Genomic DNA, 21173 nt, shown 5'->3' with positions numbered 1-21173 from the left:
ATCATGTCTGCATCTTGTACAGCAATTAACCACTAGGAAGAATGTATGCAATGTGTTAATTATTGGAACTGTCCTATCAATTTGATTTGAAACTGTCTCATTGCTATTTGTTTCTCAATAAAATTATGGAAAAAAAAAACCAAAAAAAGAAAAAAAAAGAAGGCCTAATTCAAAACTTCAACTACTAACAAAAAAATTCGAAATGAAGTCCGAATATGGTAACAAAACTATAGCCAGGCACTGTGGCACATGTGCTCAAAAGGCTGAAGAGAGAGGACTGTCAAGTCTGAAGTCAACCTGGGCAACTCTGAGATCTTGCTTCAAAATTAAAACCAAAAAGGTCTGGAGATGCAGCTCAGTGGTAGAGTCCCATGGGTTTCATTCCTTCCTAGTATCGTAAGAGAAACAAAAGTCCTTACTATTTAGGAAATTATTTTGGGGTCGAAGGATTAAAGTATATTAAAAATGCTATGATTCCAGAAAGTTCTGGAATAATCCAAGAGTGGTAAGATAATTTTTATGTTTTGCTTTTCAAAGTTAATTTCAAAAATAAAAAAAACCCAAATCTCTACTTAAAACTTATACCCTTAAATTTCTTTCTATAAGATCAGATATAAACCTGGAAAATCACTCTTTCAAGTTCTAAGCATTACTATTTGTTATGGTTAAATGCTCAAAAAAGTACAAATATACCCCAAAATGATCCTGAACAGAACCACCATAGTTGGGTTATCTTCTTAAACTGTTCACCGGCAGCTGTACAGTGGTATTTAGTGTGAACAGATTCTTTTCCAACAAAAATATTTAGGGTCATAGGGTACACAATTATACGGCCCTCATTTGGAATATTCACCAAGGATGCTATCTCTCTGAATTCTCCTAAGCAGTTAAATAATACATCCTTTCCGCAGTTGACATCAACAGACTAACTGGCATATGAAGGCTTGAACCCGTGTTGATGAGTTCTCAATGAAATAATAAGGCTAAAAATTATTTAACTTAAGAAGTAGTAAAAATGTCATTGTCTAATGAGTGGTAAGATCAAATAAAAAAGCTGTTGCTTGTAGTTTTGGAGGGAAAAATAAAACACTACTCCGGTCAAATAGCCAAAACTCAGCCAATGGACCAAAACATGAGAACTCCATGAAATACAATAAGGAGACAGGTACACAGAAGTCTTAAATCTAAGAAACACTGCAATACATGCCACATTACCTGTGCTCTATGAAAACAAAACAAAACACAAACCATGGACCTGAATGGCAAGTTCACCGATGGCATTGTGAGCTGAAGGTCACAGCTTCCAGTCAAGGGGATACTTCCTGAACTGTCTTGTAAAGTCTACAATCTTCCAGAAAATGGATTAGAACTGACTGGAGAACTTTATGCAACGGTCTGAACTGCGATAAGGTAAGACAATTATTTTGTAATTTTGTCACGCTCTGGTGCGTAATAAAGTATCAAGTGAGAAGGAAAGCAGAAGGTGAAAAATTCACTATAAGCCGAAGTGCTATTTACAGGTGACCACATGCCTTCTTTTACTGCTCAAAGAACATTCCACTGTTTATGGTGTGGTTCTTTTCCCAGTGAAGTGTTGACATCATAATTCAGTCAAACTGGAAAATCTGCTTTTCAATTATAAAGGTATCTAAAATACAGTAAAAGCAACTTATATCTAAAAGGAGCATAAAATGTTACATTCTGAGAGGATCCCAAGCAGAAAGAGCGGCCAAAGACATGCTTACTTATATTAAAAACTTACTTCCTAATGTAAACATTATACTTCATGCCAAGAGCTAAGACAAATAGTATTACAGGAATGAAAAAGGGGGTAGGGGACTGGAGGGAAATGGTGATGGGAGAGGAAGGGAAGAGGGTTAAAAGAAAAGCTGAAATATGTACATAGAACCACCCAAGATTATAAACTGCATGAATTATAAACATGTACTAATAAAATCAATACAAATAAAAAAATTTAAAAATTACTTATTTTCCTCCTCAAATTCTGAATATAGGATCTCATTTTTCCTTTACTACTTCAGTAGAGAAATGCCACTAAAGCAACTAGGATGACTAAATAAAAAAAACTCAAACACACAGGTAACAATTCAATTACTTTTTTATTGTATTCTTTTTTATTTATTTAGTACAGGGTGTACATGGTCTCACTACACAGATCAGATTTGTAGTGATCCTCCTGTTTTCAGCCTCCCAAGTGCTAGGATTACAGGCACGCACTGGCTCAGCATGCTGGAGATTGAATCTCAGTCCCTACACCTGCCTACGCAGGTGCTTTAATCCACTGAACTATCTGGACGGCCCTAAAATTTAATTATTCTTGTGTAGACTCCAAAACTCTTCTCTTAATTTAATTTAATTTAATTTATTTATTTTTTGTATTTTAGGGAAGGGTCTACGGGGTGTTCAGGGTCTTACTACTAGATCAGACTTATAGTGATCCGCCTGTTTACAGCCTCCCAAGAGCTGGGATTATGGGCGCGTGCTACCACTCCCAGTCTCAACTGCAATCTCAGCGCACCCTAGGGGCAGGGCCCAGCACAGTAGGCCGGGGATCAAACCCCCATCCCCTGCGCTGGCTTGCAGGTGCTTTAATCAGCTGTCTTTTCTTGATTTCAACTTTCTCCAATGTTGAGAATGTCTACTCCACAGTATCTGTATGCTGGGCATAAAACTGGCCTTCAGGTCAATTTATATAGCTATATTTGAAGTAAAATCCTGGTTAAGCTCCTCAGTTTTCTTTTCTTTTTGGTATCAGAAATTGAACTCAGAACTTTGCCACACAGGTCCTGTACCGCTGAGCTATATCCCCAGCTCAAGCGCGTTTAGTTTTCAAAGGTAGCTATTAGTGCTGTTCAAGAACACAAAGCCAAATGTGTGGGGCTCACCTTGCATGAGTATAAAAGACATGCCTTATATGCGTACTAACTCAACCCCAGGAATTATTTTATTTGCCTCTTCCCCTTACTGCTCCTTATTTAAGTGGGATGAGTGGGGGGAGGGAGGTAATTATGTTAGCTTTTCATCACTATAGCAAAATACAGACATTCCTAGTAACAAGCACACAATACTGAATTATGTTCTTGTTACTGGGTTGTTAAATGAACTGGTTACTAAATGAGGAATTGTATGTAGTATATAATTATAATATTCAGAACAAAGAAATGGTCAAAGAAAATTAACTCGATGGCTTTTATTTGCATAACTCATACAAGCAGTATCTTAACATATAAGATAAAACTATAGTGCAACACTGTATAGTACAATCAGCAAAAATTACAATACTGTATAAACAAGGCATACTACATGAAAAAAAGACACAGGCTTTATGAGATATACAGAAACATACAAAAACAAGATGGGTCACTATGTCCAAGTGGTGGGTTCTAAGTGTGAAGGGCACACCTTGGTCATAAGTTCAACAGTGGTTTAGATTAGTAGGTTGCTCATGAAAAAGAGAGGCTTACTCAGCTCTCAGTTTGGAGGCTCCAGGGCATGGCACAGCTCAATTCTGTGAGGCCCCTCTTCATCTGTGTTAGCAACCATGGGAGTTGTGTGGGAAAAAGCAAACACATCTCAAGAGGGCAGAAAGTAATGGCTGGGGTCCGCTCAGAACCACCAGATGCTCTCAGAATATTCTTAGCCCCTCTGGAGGGTGAGCTCCCCATGACCCAGGTCCCTTCCACTGGGGCCCACCTCCTAAAGGTCTCACAAGTCAGCATAACCACACTGAGGACCAAGCCTCCCAACACATGGACACTAAGTCAAGCCCAAACTACAACAGAAAGGAACATTTAAAAAAATCTCATTTTAGTATTAAAGTGCAGCTTTCCATCATGAAAAGTTTTAAATGCTACTGCAAGATATGGTTTGTTAATTTTCTTGCTAACGTGGAATCTGATAGGATTATCCTACCTGGGGACAGATTTCTACTTTAAGTCAACCAAGGAAAGCATATTAAGGCAATCAACATGTATGGTATATGGCAAAATTAGAGAATTTTTCTTGACAGCTCAATAATTTCTAACTACAAACAGTGACCTAGCCTCCTTAGTAATGTAAAATGACTGTCCCAGGTCTTCCATCAAAGACTCACTGCCAATATGTAATGTCTATTCATTTCTTATCATTCTCTTTTCTGGTAAATAAGAAAAAAATAAAAATACTTTTAAGTTTACTCAAAATATTATTCAAGTCTCTATTATGTGTGAGGCACTTTAGATACTGAGGTTTAAATGGCTGGCTTTACAGAGAAATATGTTTTTAGTAGGTATAAAAAGTAGCCCATTCAAATGGTTTAAGAAATTCAACTCAGGGCCAGGGAGATGGCTCAGTAGAATAAGCGCTTCCCTGGTAAGCTCAAGGACCTGAGTTCAATACCAGGTTCTGAAAAATAAAAAAAAAAGAAAAGAAAACAAATTCAACTTATAATGGATGAGCTGTACTTGCAGACCACTATCCTATACTATCTCTTCAAGGAAATGAAGGAAAGCAACAAGAACACAAGTGGAGATGAAGGTGGTGGGGAGAGGTGACAGGCAAAGAGCACAATGTAAAATGAAAAACTGCAAATGACAAGATAAAGCAAAATGCACCCTATCAACAAGGACTGGTGGTTCAAACTAGGAGATAATGCAGAGAAACAGTCCACACTGGACCAGCATACATTCCAATCCTTTTTTCATATTCTGGGACAGTTGAGCAATTTTAAATGCAGTAGTTTTTAAGTCAGGTGTGCAATGTCTTTGGGACTATGGTCCAAGCCTTTACAGACTCCCCAGGGACCCTGAGGATATCTAAGACTAACAGCTAAAACAGGGCTTGCTTTTAAGGCTAAAATTTGAGATAAACTATCAAATAAAAATAGGAACAAGATGCTGCAGAGATAGCTTAGTGGTCTAAACACCTGCCTAGGCAAGTGCAACGACCCAGGTTCGATCCTTGGTATGACATGCAGGGCCAGCTCCACCCCAGGCACACTGGAGCAGGGCCAGGCAACCAAGACCGGGTGTAGTGGCACATGCCTGAAATCTCAGTGCTGGGGAGGCTGAAAGCAGGAGGATCACAAGTTGGAGCTGCGTAGTGAGACCCTGTACCAACTGATTAAAAAAAAAAAGGAATATGTAGTCTGAGGTAGACAAATAACCAAAAAATCCATCAAACTTTTATCTTGGACACCAGAACAAACCAGATAACAAGATGAGATAGACACAACAATCTTATGCTGTAAAGGTCATGGGGGTCTTTCTGCATTACCAGTCACACAGCTACCAGAGGGCGCTGCTATAGCCTCTAGGCACCATTTCCCTTTGGACTCCAGCAAAGGAACCTAAAGAAGAGGTAGCCATTTAATCTGAGAGAGCAGTCTCCAATTAGAAGCTGAAGTTTCATGATAGAACATTTCTGAAATACAGGTGGCCAGGATTTCTAGCAGCTACAGAAAGCTGGTCTGCACAGAGAGCAGGGTGATACAGCAGGAAATAGAACATCTTAATTGTGTCTGTGCTGTTTCTGGTAGTTTGAACCCAGGTACATATTTGCCTTTTCCTACACCTCAATTGCTTGACTTTTTGAGCGGGGGAGGGGGTAGTGGCCACGGGATGATTAAATCCCTGCTTCACTGGAAGAACCACAAGCTCCAATTAACACAGAAGACACTTCCTCAGTCTCACTGATGTAGCTGTCTATCTTGAGAAGGGCATCTCTGAGTGCAGGGCTCAGATCTTGCGTCTGTGAACCTTGCAAAGGGCTCAACTGACCTGTGACAATGAAGACAGCACTACCTGACTCTTCTATATACTCTGTATACCTATTTTTGAATCTGGATTTTTGTCCTGAATGTGCCAATAAGGACATAAAATGCATAAAAAAGTGTCAAATCAGGTTGAGAATACTGTTCAAGATTATATAAGAAAATGGAAATTACCCCCCCATGAACTCCCAAGATGATCTTATGAAATGCCTATCTTTTTTTCCTTTGGCTATATTGGTTCTCAAACTTGGAAGGCATAGGGAAAAATCAACTAAAAGTTAATAATATATAGATAATGAACAGTTCTAAGAGTTACATGATATCACTAACAAACATTTACAGCCTGGAACGTCCCATCTTCTCTTTCAGTAGTTCCCAAGTTCTGTGACAGTGGAAGAAGAGGGAATCTAGACACAAAGTGCTACATTCAGAATCTCTCCTTTCTAGTGCTGGGGAGATAGCTCAGTAGAATAAGTGCTTGCCTGGTAAGTGCAAGGTCCTGAGTTCAATCCCTGGTACTCCCCCTCCCCCCAAAAAAAGAATCTCTCCGTTTTGGTTCCTTTCATAAAAGTGCCTTAACATTGTAGCTCTCATTCAGAAGCAAAGTCAAGGCAATCTTCTAAAATCCCTTGTGGTTCCAAGGAAAGATCAACGAGTCCTTTGGTTCCAGAAGTAATGCCTCAGAATTAAACCATCCTGAGGCAAACACCTGAGGACCAAGGAAGATAGCCGTGTATCCTCAGTACATGTCAGTACATGTTGGGGAGGAGGAGGCTGTCAAGAGAGTTTCACAACTAATAAATGACAAGATGACAATGTATCTTCCAAAGCAGGGCTATCTGGGTAACAATGAGACAATCAATCATTACATAAGCACAGGACTACTTGGCCATAAATGTGTTTTTCAGGGCTGGGGAAATGGCTCAGTAGAATAAACACTTCCCTGGTAAGCACAAGGGCCTGAGTTCAATCCCTGGTTGCAAAAAAAGTGTTCTTCTTTGGCAAAGTAGCATTTACTTAGTCCTATTTGTTGGAGCTTACTTCTACTAAACAGTACTAAGAGTACCTAGGGTAATATGCACATTTGTTAATGATGACGAAAAGAAGTTTCTCTTGGCAATATTTGCTATTTCAAATCAATAAGCACCTACAATTCACTAGCTTTATGCAGGAATATAACACTATTATGAGTAACTCTTCAACTTCCCACTAACCACACTAATCCAGGACAAGTCAACTAGTCGACATTTTCCCTACAGGTACATACTTTACTATCATCGTAATTCAATTCATCTTACTCCCATTGCTGGATCAGTAATTTGACCAAACTTTTCCAAGTGCCCAATACCTTTATAGGCGCTCTTCCACAAAATGTTTGAACTATTTTACCCTGCCATCTTTGTCCTTCTATGTTAAAATTAAAAAACAAAAACAAAAAATATTTTCACATATATGCTTGGAGAATAAGGGCCACTTTACATGCCTTTCGCAAAGTGAGATAGTAAATGAAAATCAGCAGGGAAAGACTCTATATGCGGATGAGTTCTGAATAGCTGAGGTGAACAATGTTTCCTAAAACTCAAGCATGTATGTAGTCTGAAGACTGTGAACTCAAAAACTGAATTCTCCAAGAGATAACTTCACCTGGCCAGCAGCTCTCTCTTTTCATCACTAAGGTAGTCTCACATTAACACTACTTTCCTCCCAGGTTTATAATACTAGATAGTATTATAAAGTACTTACACTGCCAATAAAATCAGTGCAGCATAAATTGGAAAACTTTTAACTTGCTCAAACATATTTAGCAATCTAAAGATTCAGAGAAGCAAACTACCTTTTTTTCTCCCAATTAATAACTAAAATAGATGTTTTGAAATAGCTTTACTGATACATAATAACCTACTGACATAAATTCACATATGTAAAGTACATAAAATAGTTTTTAATTTATAAAACAATGAGTAAAATGCCCAGGGTAGCACTGAAAATACTAAGGGAGCTTAATAATAAATGCTAATTATCAATCTGTCTCGTGTTTTACCATACTTTGTCCAACACCACAAAACATTACACATTTCACCTTAGCCACCCTTTTAGTCACTGTAACAATGAAGCCTACTTCCTCAAAGATCTGATTGCTATTAATATAAATTGTCTTCATTTATGTTTTTATTCATTTTCTTATACATATATGTATATATACACACATATATACACATACATACATACATATTTAGAACAGGGACAACAAAGTTTCACTACACAGATTGGACTCATAGTGATCCTCCAGTTTTCAGCCTCCCAAGCGTTGGTATTACAGGCGTGTACCACCATGCCCAGTTTCAATCTCTCAATCACTGTCTCAGTGCACCCCAGGGGTGGGGCGGGCTGGCATACTGGGGATCAAACTCCAGTCCCTAAGTCTGCCTAAGCAGGTGCTTTAATCCATCTATCAGATATATTTTCATAGAAAGGGTAACTATATCTGAATGTTGATTTTCCCAAAAGATGACCAACTATCTAAAATTGTTTTGCACTAGGGATATACCTCAGTGGCATAAGAGTCTGCCTGGTAAGTGCAAGGTCCTAAATTCAATCCCAGGTACTGGAAAAAAAAAAATCTCCTTCTCTACTAATAAATGATCTTGCTTTTGCAAAAGTTTTGTAAGTTTTGATTAAGGTTTTATAAACTGACTTTTGAAAAAGTCTGACTGTGCTCTCTGGTCAATAATACACTGATTTAACTTGGAAAAATTTTCTTGCTCAACTGTCTTGTTAAAAAAATATGATTATTCTCCATTCTTAAGTCCTTTTCCACAGAATTAACCTTATAGTTTTCTTCACAGAGATCCCAACATTTCACGTGGATTCTTGACCAAAAGCATTTCCATTTTTTATTACCCTAATATTTTTCACTCAGTATTTTTGCAACTGGATATTGCCAGCAAGAAAAATGTAACAATTGTTAAACATTTCTATGTGGGAGACGGCCACAATACCAAACTTATTTTTCTTACATTTAAGATTGTGATCATCTGAAAATACTATTTTCTATCATGTTTTCAAAGGTTATACCTTTTGATGTGTTCTTGTGCTGCCCAGGACAGCAGCAAACATGAGTAGTGTTACTGCCATCCTTATTTTGTTTCCTATTAGGAGTTCCTAATTCACAAAGAATTGTTAATTATCATTGTTATCTTGCCACATACTGGAATGATATAGCCCATGGATTAAAATATAGGCCAGTGCCAGGTACTAAGACTTAAAACCAGGCTCTGTGTCTTAACCACTAGCAATTTGGGGGAGATTCTTGTACTATATCTCTTGTCCTAAACTTCTCAATCTACAAAATGAGAGTAACATGATCCTCTTTCTTAGGGTTGTGAGGGCTAAGCAAGAGAATGTATGTGACTAGAACAAAACCAGGCACACAGTAAATATCAAGTGTTACCCTCTTTGACAACTTCCTATTTAATTAAACTTAGTAGTGTAAACTTGCTAGTGTTTTACTTACACCTTTCACAGTTATTTTGATAAATGAAACTGGCATGCTGGCTTCTTTTTTTTAACATGTCTTACTAGGTTTCTGATATTATCTTTTATTAAGTTCATTAGTTTTTTTTTGTTGTTGTTTTTTTTTTTTTTTTTTTTTTTTGCAGAACCGGGGATTGAACTCAGGCCCTTGCGCTTGCCAGGGAAGTGCTTATTCCACTGAGCCATCTCCCCAGCCCCTATATTAGGTTTCTTAGGTTAGCTTCATAACATGAAGATGTTTTCTCTCCTCCATTTTTTATAAGCATGCATAATATCTATACTATTATGGTCTGGAGCTTTGCCTCCTCTTTTTGGTTGGAGGCTGTGGTGTCTAACATATAATATATTCCATGATTATTCACTGATCTAATTTTCTTTTTGAGCCAGGGTCTCCCTATTTAGATCAGGCTGACTTTGAGCAGCCCTGGCTGGCCTCGTACTGTGTGATCTTCCGACTCAGCCTTCAAGTATTGGGATTACAGGCATGCACCACCACACCTGGCACACACTCTAATTCTTAAGACAATTCTGAAAGCAATCAGTACCACTTCTACTATTTCATCTTTCAAAGTTGTGCATGACATAAATTCAGATCCAGTGCATTGAGAGACCACTTTCTTCTGGCCTATCTCTTATTCCTTCCTCTTCTCTATAATAGCAAAGCTCCTGTAACAGACTAGACCTTTTCAAACAGCTATGGTGTGTCTACACAGAATACTGTATCCCATGCCAAGGATTCTGATGCCTTTGATCTTCCTTTCACTACATTTAATATTAATTAATTCAGACAGAGTTTCACTGTGTAGTCCAGACTGGCCTTGAACTTCCTTTGTAGCTAAAATGGCCTCCAACTTGTGACAATCTTGCTGCCTCTTCTTCCTGAATGCTGGGATTATAGGCCTGTGCCACCACACTCTGCTCTTATTTCAGGCCATATTGAAAACAAACTGGTAGTAAAAACAACAGAGAATATTTAATCCAAGGATGGCTAGAAAAGTCAAAATAGTTTAGTAGCTCACATAGATATATAAAGTAGTGAACTTTAAGACAATGGGGAGTTTGACCTCTGCTACCCTTACTTTCCTCTAAATATCTCTTTCTTATGTCAGGATGTATGATTAAATTCTCATTAGTAGTGGAAAATATTAAGGACGGAGGATGAAGGAACTTCAATAAACTGTAGAAATGAAGATAAGACAAGAAACATCAATTTTATCCTATTTTTCTTTCAGTGAATTAAAATTACAATGCCAAATTAATCACTAATGTAAGTATATACATATATTAGTATTAACTATATGTTTACATTAAAATAGTAACTATAACGAAAAATAGTTTAAAAGAGTTCTTTTAGCTATTTAAAACCTTATTTCAGGGTTTGGGAGATGGCTCAGTGGAACAAGTGCTTCTCTGGCGAGTGCAAGGGCCTGAGTTCAATCCCCGGTTCAGCAAAAAACAAAACAAAACAAAACAAAAAAAAACACCAAACAAACCTTATTTCAGAGGGCCAATACCACAACAAATGATACATAAAAATACAGATCAAGACAGTCCCAGTTAAGCTGGGTATGGTGGAACACCCTCAATTCCAACACACTGGAGGCTGAGGCAGGAGGATCTCAAGTTCAAGGCTGGGCCTATATTGCATAATTGAGAGCCTGTCTCAAAAGACCAAAACCAAACTAAAAGAAGAGTCCAGATTCACTTTCAGGCTCAACAATTTCAGGGTCTTCCTCCCCCTGCCCTGCCCTGCCCCATCCCAAATCCATGAACACTTTACCAGTGAACTGCATTCCCAGTAGTTTTCACTTTTTATTTTGAGCTGGTGCTAAGTTGCCCAGGCTGGTCTGGGACTTGCCATTCTCCTTTAGCACTCCAAGTATAGCCACCATGTCCAGCTAACTTCACAAGATACGTCTGGAAGCACTTACGATATAGCGGAGTCTGAGAGCTTTGGTGATCACGAAAGCTCACTGTAGTAGTCACTGAGGTTAGCTGCGCTCAGTGTTGCTTTATTGAACCCTCAACTACTCTTTGCACAGCTTCTGCCCTTGCCGCTTCACATACGAGAACCAATGGAAGAATGCACATTAAAAATCCTGCCCAACAACACACAACTATGATTTAAATCCAGAATTTGAGGAGCTCCTTTGTCATCAACATTGAGTTTTAGTTTTTTTATTTACAAAACAAGTCTCTGGTATATTCATTCATTCATGCTCTCCCTCTGTTCATTGAGACAGGGTCTCACTGTGCAGTTCAGGTTTGACCTTAAACTCATTATGTAGCCCAGGATGGCCTCAAATTCACAGGGATCCTCCTGCAGCAGCCTCCCAAGTGCTGGGATTATAGGTGTGCACCACCATACCTGGCCCAATTCTCATTTTGACATTTGATGAATTTATGTTCATGTAACATTACAGTGTTCCTCAAATTTCATACTGACTTACTTTTAGCAGCACATAGCAGGCATTAAGAAACAGAACACAAAGTCTGAGTGCATGTGGTAGGTGACTATAAATCTGTAATTTCTTGCTGTGAGTTGAAGCTTTGGGAATGGGGCTAGTGAAAAGTCACTGATCGAAAGTGTTCCTTGGAGGCTGGGGAGATGGCTCAGTAGAATAAGCGCTTCCCTGGCAAGAGCAAGGGCCTGAGTTCAATCCCTACTTCCGCCAAAAAAAAAAAAAAAAAAAAAAGGAAAAAGAAAAAAAAAAGTGTTCCTTTTTTTTTCTTACCAAATCTGAGAATTATTTTAACCTTATTTCAATTCCAATAAGTACTCATCTTAACCAGAAAATAATGCTTTGAATGCCAAACTAAGTGTACAAATAAGAGCACTTCCCAAGCTGTGTTCCAATAGAACCCCTCCTCAAGAACTTTGTGGTTATTTCCTGGGGAAGTAGGTATTATGAGTAAATAATGTTGGCTAACTGGACAATCCTGCAATTATGTTTCCTTTGGAAACAACAAAATACACACTAAAAACTGACTAGCTCTACAGGAAATGAATAACACATCATAAAAAATAAAAATGGATTGGGAGGCTGAGGCAGGAGGATCACTGCAAGTTTAAGGCCAGCCTGTGCTACAAAGTGAGTTCAAGGCCAGCCTGAACTGGGGGGAAAATTGAGGGCTAAAAATGCAGTTGCAGGAATGAAATTCTGCAATAAAGCATTCACCTAGCACCACAAAAATAAAGTACACACACACACACACACACACACACACACACACACACATATCTGAGCTGCATGTGGTGGTGCATGCCTGCCGTACCACCTACTTGAGAAGCTGAGGTAGGAGGATCAAGTGAGCCCAGAAATTCAGGTCAGTTTGGGGAATACAGCAAAAACCTGTCTCAAAAACAAAATCAGCCAATAAAAATTCGATTTACTGAGTTCAGTGCAGTGTTTCCCTGAGCTATTGCTCATCTATTCAAAGACTAGTCCACTGCAAAACATAACTTAGTAAAACAGCTTTATGTGAACTTATCTGGGAAAATCAGATTCTCCAAAGCTTTAACTATTACTTGTTATAGTATGTAAATCACTTTCAAATAAACATAAATATAGCAGAAATAAATAGTAAACTGTATTTGTTAAGTATTTAATCTCTACTGACTAGAAGAGAAACTGTACCCTACTCTCAAATGGCTGTATCATTTAATAGTTATAGATACAATGTATTATTCCCTGAAAATACAAGATGGCTCTAAGGGAGAGAAAAAGATATTTAAGAAACTTTAAAACAACAACAGAAAGATTAAACAAAAATCAGTCCTCACTGTAAATTATAGTCTAGAGAAAAAAACTTACATAACCTACAACTCACACAAAGGCTGACCAGAAGATAAAACTGTATCATAAATAAAAGAATGGCAGCCCAAAGTAGATCTACCTGGAATCATTGGAGTGTCCTGAGTTCTTGCCTCCCTGATAGACAGTAAATAAATGAACTGGCTGACAGTATACCATCAAATCAGGAAGAAACTGTTGAGACAAACTTAGAACTCAAGAAAGAGAAATCTGTATGAACTAACAGTTATTTGAGGAGCTGCAAGTGCTCAGTGTTCATCCAAGCTAGGTGACAACCTTGGGCTGGCAGGAACCCAAGATCTAAGCTTGTATACTCCCTTCATGCAGTTAGAAGATCAACAGCAATACAGCAAAAGAATACTTACTGCTTTAGGAACTGTTCTCTACAAATCCAAATTTAATTCTACATTTCTGGCCCTATCTTTCCACTCCTAATGTTCGTAGTTAATGTTTTTCCTTTCCACAAAACAAACAGCTCATAGTACTGCATAACACAATTTTCACAATGAAACTCATGTGAGGCTTGAGGATTTGTTAATCATTACCTGAGTTACTAAGGCTGCACTTTACAACCATATAACATTTAGTTCTCAACTATTTATTCATAAGTACAAAGGTAGAAAATACACATTTTGATGTTGCTCATGCTTATCCTAAGCAGAGAAGTTCAATATCATGACATAACTCACTCCAGGCATCTGACCAATTGGAAGAAAAAAATGCTAAAGCACAGTCACATGCTATAAAGTTCTCATAAAGAAACAGACTTCAAGGCCATGTGCAAAACCAGGGGTATCTAGTATTGGAGAAATTCAAATCTAAGCCTACACACACAATCACAGAAGGTAAGAGCTAGCAGGACTTGAGGGGTTTTGAACCTGGTTCCCTTGATATAGAACGGAATGACTGAAGCCCAGAGAGGGGAAGTTACTTGCCCAGAGTGACAACATGATTACTCACCAGGTCAGGACCTGGAACAGCCCAGCTAATTCCCAGGCTTCTGTCTTCCCACTGTAACACAAGCCTACTATCCCCACTACAAGACTAGCATGAAAAATAAATACTTACCTACTGTTTAACTAAACTATAAACCACTAATCATATCATGATACAACCGAAGCATAGAACAAACCATCTTATTTTTGACTACAACATGTGGTTACTCTTTGGAAACCTATTAAAAACCTCAATAGCTTCTATTTAGACGCCTTTATTTTAACATACTAAACAAAAATACTCAGCAAGAAATCAAGACACTATGGAAGAAAACTATTTCAGATGAGAAAGTCATGCTATACACTGCAGGGAGCATACCTTTTAGAAACAAGGCAGACCTGAGTTCCAACTATAGCCCAAATGCACAGCATACCCTATGGGAACCTGGAAAGGCCCCACCCTGGTTTCCCATTTGTAATGATGTTGGAACAATTCTATCTACCTCAGAGGTGTGTTCAACATATAATGGTAACCAAATGGGAACTTACAGCCCTAATTTATCAGGTAACTTATGTTCATCTCCCCCAGTTCTTTGTCCATTTCTTATTTCTTTTTTGGGGGGGCAGAGGGTTGAGGAGTTGAGGGGTACCAGGGATCAAACTCAGGACCTTGTGCTTGCCACCAGGTGCTTATGCCACTGAGCTACCCCGCCCCCCAGCCTTTCTTACTTCTTTTTTACTTTTGGTACTGGAAATGGAACTCTGGACCCCACACTTGCCAGGCAAGCGCTGTGCTGCTGAGCTACATTGCCAGTCCCATCCATTTCAGTTTGTAACTTCATACAGATCCCCCCAAACTTTCCAACTACATGATCATGCACGTTCGATTAAACCATAAAAAGGATTATGTATCAAAGATTATTTAATACATGTGAATATAATCTTCGTAAATATAAATGTAAAGCCTCAAAGATGATATTGCTGCATAAAACAAATATTTCACTCAGCAAACTGGATGAAGAAAACTATCTCAAGATCTAGTCCTGTGGCTGATACACTACAAAACCCTAGACAAGTGGCTTCACTCTTACAGAAAACTCCATCTGCAAAGTCCAGGTACAGTAAGCCTCAAAGAATCCATCCACACTAGATTGTTTGTAAAGTTCTAAAGTTTCTTCGGAATAGTCAACTATCAATATCACAAAACTTTTGATGTCTGAGCATTCTTACTATGTGCCAGGCCCTGTCCTAAGCAGGTCAGATACAGTAACTCATTTAATCCTACTGTGAACCTCTCTGAGGTGGCCTATTCTTCCCATCTGAGCACCAGCCTACAGCTACAGAACACACAGGAGGGTAGTTCAAGCCCAGGGGGTCTGGCTGCACCTATGCTTTTAATCACTGGAGTAACAAGGTCCTTCCAAACATCTAAGAGAGGGCCTTATAGGCATGTAAACAAAATCCTGTTTATGCTATTTCTTCCTTATGTCTAAATGTAGCTGACAGGTAATCTGTGGAGGGAGAGAACAATGACTAATATGTTAACAGTAGCCTGAGCAAGCTACTGAGCAAGCTATAATTCATTACATAAAAGTTATAAAGTAGCAACTTAATTAAGATCAAGCTACAAAATATATATTTTGCTTCTCAAACATTTTATCAAAATTAGTGTTCTGTTGGTTTCAGCATTAACATATTTCCTTGGTTCTCTACAATTTATCAGCTGGATAATGCTCCTAAGGAATAATCACCATATAAAACTAACCTGCCACTAACTAGACTAGATTTTGCCTTCACAACATGCATATAAAGATGTGTATGTACATAAACAAGCAAACAGAAACCTACAAGGTAAATCACCATACTGTAAGTAGCAAAATCTCGAACTAGACACAATGTACTAAGGATCATACAAATAGGTATGTGCCAACATAAATGGCAAGGCAGGCTTTCCTCCCTCCTTCCCAGCCACTTCACACTTGACTGACCTCTTGTAATTCTCTACGTGCCATTCTCTCTTCCTGGCTGGCTTAACTTCACACCTGCTACAAACCACAAAGCTGTCCTACCTTTGCCCCTTTCATTTCGAAAGAAAAGTTAAAAGCATAGCAAGACTAGGAGTCTCTGAGAGATTAGGAACGTCTATGAGACAAAAAATGAAACACTGGGGCACGTGCACACACACACAGCTGATGGCAGTGAGTTAAACTTCTGCCATCCACTACAACAGTAACTCTTCTTATGATCTGTGGAAGGCCTGAGAAACAAAAGCAGAACACTTATGATTTTACTTCTCAACCAAACTATTCTATAAGTGGTGGTTATGGAAGTATTTGTCTCATCATGTTCTCTCTCAGATTGTGGACTGATACAGTTCTATAGTCCCTTAAGAGCACACAGAAATTCCACGCAGATCACTTCCTTCTTTAATTAAGGAAGATTCCAATATTCAGCTTCTCTCCAAAAGACAGTCTGACAACTAAATTGTGTCCTTTTATAGACTTCATCTATATTCACACCAATACAAAATCTTTATGTCTCAATAAGTAAAATAACACTTGTGAAGTAAATAAATGTAGCTTCCAAGTTCATAGATATTTCATCTTCTTTTTCATAATTTATCTCATGGTAACATTTTATCAACCAAAATTTTGCCATTATACATACTAATCCAACTACTATGCTCCTATTTCTATAAAAGCCAAGGAAAGCCACAAAATCGAACTCCTAACTGAAATGAGCTATGGCAAAGAAACAAAGGTATCCAAAGGGTAATATCTGAAATGAAACTCTGTCCTAACACTGGATTTTATTTATTTATTTTTTGTTGTTGTTGGAGAGCAGGATGGAGGTGGTGTGGTAGGGGTGGGAGAGTGCATGGGTTGACTGTGTCCGTATGTGTGTCTGTATTTTTATGGCAGACAGCAAAAATGTTAATAAGCAATGATCTACCTCCTGAAATAAAGGTTCTTGGAGAAGTATGGCAGGAGCTACAGAAGTCTTTAATCTCACAAAAGGTAACTGAAAGAAAAACCTGTAACAATATTCCATAGTAATAAAGATGCTATGTAACATACACACATGCTGCAATATACAAACAAATTTCAAGTCAGGGCCAAATTATAAAGCCAAACTGCATTATTAATCTGGGCTCTTACTTTTTATATTAACTTTATGAAAATTTACAGTCTAACAGCACCTCACTTTATTTGCTATTAGAAACAGAATTCTTACCAATATATATTAGACTATAAAGCATAAAGAGCAAATTAATTTAATACAAGGACCTATGGTCTAAAATACTAATAAACTAGAGAGCTGCTTTGAAATACAAAAAGTCCCCTTTATAATTGTAGCAAATCCCTTTGTAGCAAATTCTATATTTTGTCAGGGAAATGCCAATTAGAAAATATATCCAGCCTGAGTTCTTGTACAGGTGGCCTTAGCGTAGAGGTTTTGTTTTTTTTTTTTTTTTTGGTTTTTTTGTTTTTTTTTTTTTTTTTGGTTTTTTTCTATATGTTGGAGGTGCAGCATTAGGGTGTTTATTCGTTCCCGTTCTGTTTTCCTAATGTGTGAGTTCGTAGCTATAAATTTTCCTCTCAGGACTGCTTTGATTGCATCCCATAAATTCCGGTAAGTTGTGCTTGAATTTTCATTGAATTGTAGATACTGTTCAATTTCTTGTTTAACTTCATCTGTGACCCACTGATTGCTGAGTAGGGTGTTGTTTAATTTCCATGCGTTTAGGGGGGTTTTCTGGTTTCTTTTGTCATTTATTTCCAGTTTCATTGCACTATGGTCAGAAAATATGCATGGGATAATTTCTGTTTTCTTGCATATACTTAAGCATGACCAATGGACTAGTATGTGGTCTATTTTAGAAAATGACCCATGTGCAGCTGAAAAAAATGTGTACTCAGCTGTGGTTGGGTGGAACACTCCGTATATGTCCACTAAGTCCATTTGTTCCAAGCTCTCGTTCAGTTCTGCTACTTCTTTCCTAATTTTTTTGTCTGAGTGACCTATATTTTGGGGATAAGAGGGTGTTAAGGTTTCCTGTTAAGATTGTGGTATTGGATATTAGATTTTTCATGTCCACTGAGATTTGTCTTATATAGTTGGGTGTTCCCGTGTTTGGTGCATACATACAAGTGTTACCTCTTTTTTTTTTTTTGTCTTTTTGAGAGGATTTCACAGCAGTTCAGGTTGGCCTTGAACTCACTTTGTATACCAGGCTGGCTTTGAACTTTCAGTGATCCTCCTGTTTCAGCCTCCCGAGTACTGGGATTACAAGCATACACACCACCACATCAGGCTCTAGATACTATTTTGAGGCGTGGAGGGTAGGCAGGGGCACTGCACACCAGTGTAATTAAAACTACTTTGAAGAGAACAGTATGCAATATAGCAACCACTGTTCAACCACTGAATTCCTATCGTCTTATTTTTTGAAATATAGTATTGTGCCTAACATTATTATTCTCTTTAAAGTAAAATTTAATGGGGCCGGGGAGATGGCTCAGTGGAATAAGTGCTTCCCTGGCAAGCGCAAGGGCCTGAGTTCAATCCCCGGTTCTGCAAAAATAAAAAAAAATAAAAAATAAAAAAAAATAAAAATAATTAAAGGAAAAATTAAAAAGGAAAACAAAACCCAACCCCCCCCTGGAACTATTCATGCTCCGTGTAGTGCCATACATCTGTAACCTCAGAAGGCTGAGACAGGAATATTGAAAGTTGGAAGCCAACTTGGGCAAGTTAGTGAGAACCTGGTTCAAAATTTAAAAAGGTGGAGATGTAGCTTAGTGGTAGAGCGCTGAGCTTGCATGTACAAGGCCCTGGGTTCAAAGTTTGCACCATTTAAAAAAAAAAAAAAGTATTTTACAGAGAAGTTAATAAATATTCTTCAAACAAGAAGCCTAAAGGCTTTTTCTAAAAAGTTGTGTACATGTGTAATACCAGCCCTTGCAAGGTCGAGGCAGGAGGATGAAGAGTTCAGAGGTCACAGTGAGAGCAACAGCAACCTAGACTACAAGATGAGTTTCTGTATCAACAGCACAAAAATAAAGTTCTATCCAGGTTAAGGATATGCCTTAGTGGCAGGGCACTTGCCTAGCAAGTACATGTGGCCCTGGGTTTACTCCCCAGGACCAGGAAAAGAAAACAAGGAAGAAAAAGTTTTGTCCACAGTGGCAGTTACTACATTTCATATGAGGTAAATGATGTAACTTTTTCAGGAAAAAAAAAAAAAAGCAAAAGCTTTACAAAGGTTTCCCTTGCTTGGGTAAAATTTAAAAACTTTTATAAAGACATTTAATGGCAAAAATGCTTTAAAAATATATGTGTATAAAGACACAGAGTATGTTTTCTTCATGTAAAGAAAATACACACAAAAAGATTGGTAAGGAAATCAGCAAAAATGTTAACAGTAATCAAGTCTAAATGGTACTATTAAGATCATTCTTTAAAAATCTCCAGCACTTTCTGTATTTTCTAAGCTTTTGCAAAGATCATACTTTACACTGATTTAAAACTGGAAAAAGTTGGCATTCATTTGTCATACACACACAAATATCTAAGTGCTTATAAAGCCGACACAGATTCTAAGCTACTTCCACAGGTCGAATAGCATAGACTTCAAATATAAGTACTACTTACTTACTACTAATTTCAAAAAACTACAAAGGAGAGCTAAAAACTTTCACTTTTGTCTATCCTTTAAGATTTCATAACTAAAAACTAATACGTGATTATATCTTTCTAGAAAAAGCCTATGCCCAACTTTCTGTCCAATAATATTAACTGTAATTTAAAAATTCAATTCAGATGAACACAAATGCCACATCAAACAAGTAATTTAGGTTCAGCTTAGCAATTCCAGAATGTAGACATCTAACATACTGTACAAGAAGTTTTGATTCATTCTAGGGAACTCACAAACACAGACGCCCTTGGGTGAAGATGAGCTATTTTATAGACAACGTCCCATTACCTCTGAAGAGCCTAATGTCTAGTGACGCTTTCTGCAAAAGGTACTTTGCTTGGCCTGGACATGGATTTACTCATATCCCGGAAGCTGTCAAAATCGATTTCAAACTACATACATGCAAAGAACAAAATATGAAGTACTGACCAGGAACGACTTTCCTTTCTTTCAATATACCCTAGCCTACATTTCCAGGCTCTGGAGTCACTGAGAAATCAGCTCTTGGTTTCTTCAGAACATCGCTGAGTTTGCTTCTACAGCCTCCAAGGATATGGTCCCCAAATACCTCTGTAAGCCCATCCCATTCCATCATGGCTCTTGACAATAAACGGAGTCCTCTATATCTAAGCTATGCCCCTGCACGTACCTTGGTCGTCTAGCTGTGCTCCACCGTCCCTTCGGCAACCCGCCTCCTCGCCTAAATCCCACCTGGCCTTTAGGACCCCGTGCGGCACCGCCTCACCCAGGAAGTCTTCCAGGTTTCTGCCAAGGCGGAAGCGATCGACCGGTCAGGTCCTTCGCAGGTACCTCTCTCACACTGTGGCTCACAGGACTTATCACCTCCTTCCTGGTATCGTGGCTATTTGTGTACTCGTCTTATCTACCACACCAGAGGAACTGCAAGCTCCCGGGAGGAGGGACCGCGGGGCCGGGTTCACCTTTGAGTCACAGCGGCGCGGACCGGCTCCGGCGCCTGCACGCACGCAGCGCTCAGGCTGCTCCCACCGAACTCCGGAACGCGCCGACCGCACAATCCCTAACTACGGACCCGTCAGGTGTCTGCCCCAAGTGATGACCACAAAGGTGGGCCCTGGCTCCCGACAGCTGGGAGCCTCCCCGGGCCCGGGCGCGAGGTGCCCAGAGCGCCAGGCGCGGTGGGAGTGACAGCGGCGCGGCCCGCACTTCGCGGCTCAGGCCGCCCCACAGCGCCACAGGGCTAGGGAGCGGGGAGCAGGCCCCGCGCGTCCCGCGCCGAGGGCTCCGGGTCGCGCCCGCTCCCTCACCCGCCGCCGTCGCTACCCGAGAAAATGGAGGCAGCCCGGGGCCCCAACCGGGCGGAAGCCGGCGGGCGTCCCCGCCGCGAGCAGGGCCGGGCGCGGGTCACTCACGGGGCTGGGCCGGGCGGCTCCCTCTCC

The 21173-nt window shown here is 39.2% G+C and overlaps 1 protein-coding gene across 2 annotated transcripts in view; it reads right to left on the bottom strand.

Annotated features, from left to right (window-relative positions):
• Positions 1-21167, bottom strand: part of Cab39 (calcium binding protein 39) — a 96359-nt gene extending 75192 nt beyond the window's left edge. The window contains exon 1 of one of the 2 annotated variants that reach the window (XM_004637304.2): positions 21147-21167. The gene's annotated coding sequence lies outside the window, so the exon portion shown is untranslated. Of the gene's footprint in view, positions 1-20404; positions 20734-21146 lie in introns of those variants that run through there. The other variant, XM_023722171.1, reaches the window with a different exon arrangement.
• Positions 21168-21173: the final 6 nt, after the last annotated feature.

Source organism: Octodon degus, unplaced genomic scaffold, assembly GCF_000260255.1.
Source record: "Octodon degus isolate 3935 unplaced genomic scaffold, OctDeg1.0 scaffold00089, whole genome shotgun sequence".
Taxonomy (NCBI): domain Eukaryota; kingdom Metazoa; phylum Chordata; class Mammalia; order Rodentia; family Octodontidae; genus Octodon; species Octodon degus.
The sequence above is the reverse complement of the archived record's forward strand: the minus strand, read 5'-3'. Positions and strand labels throughout refer to the sequence as shown.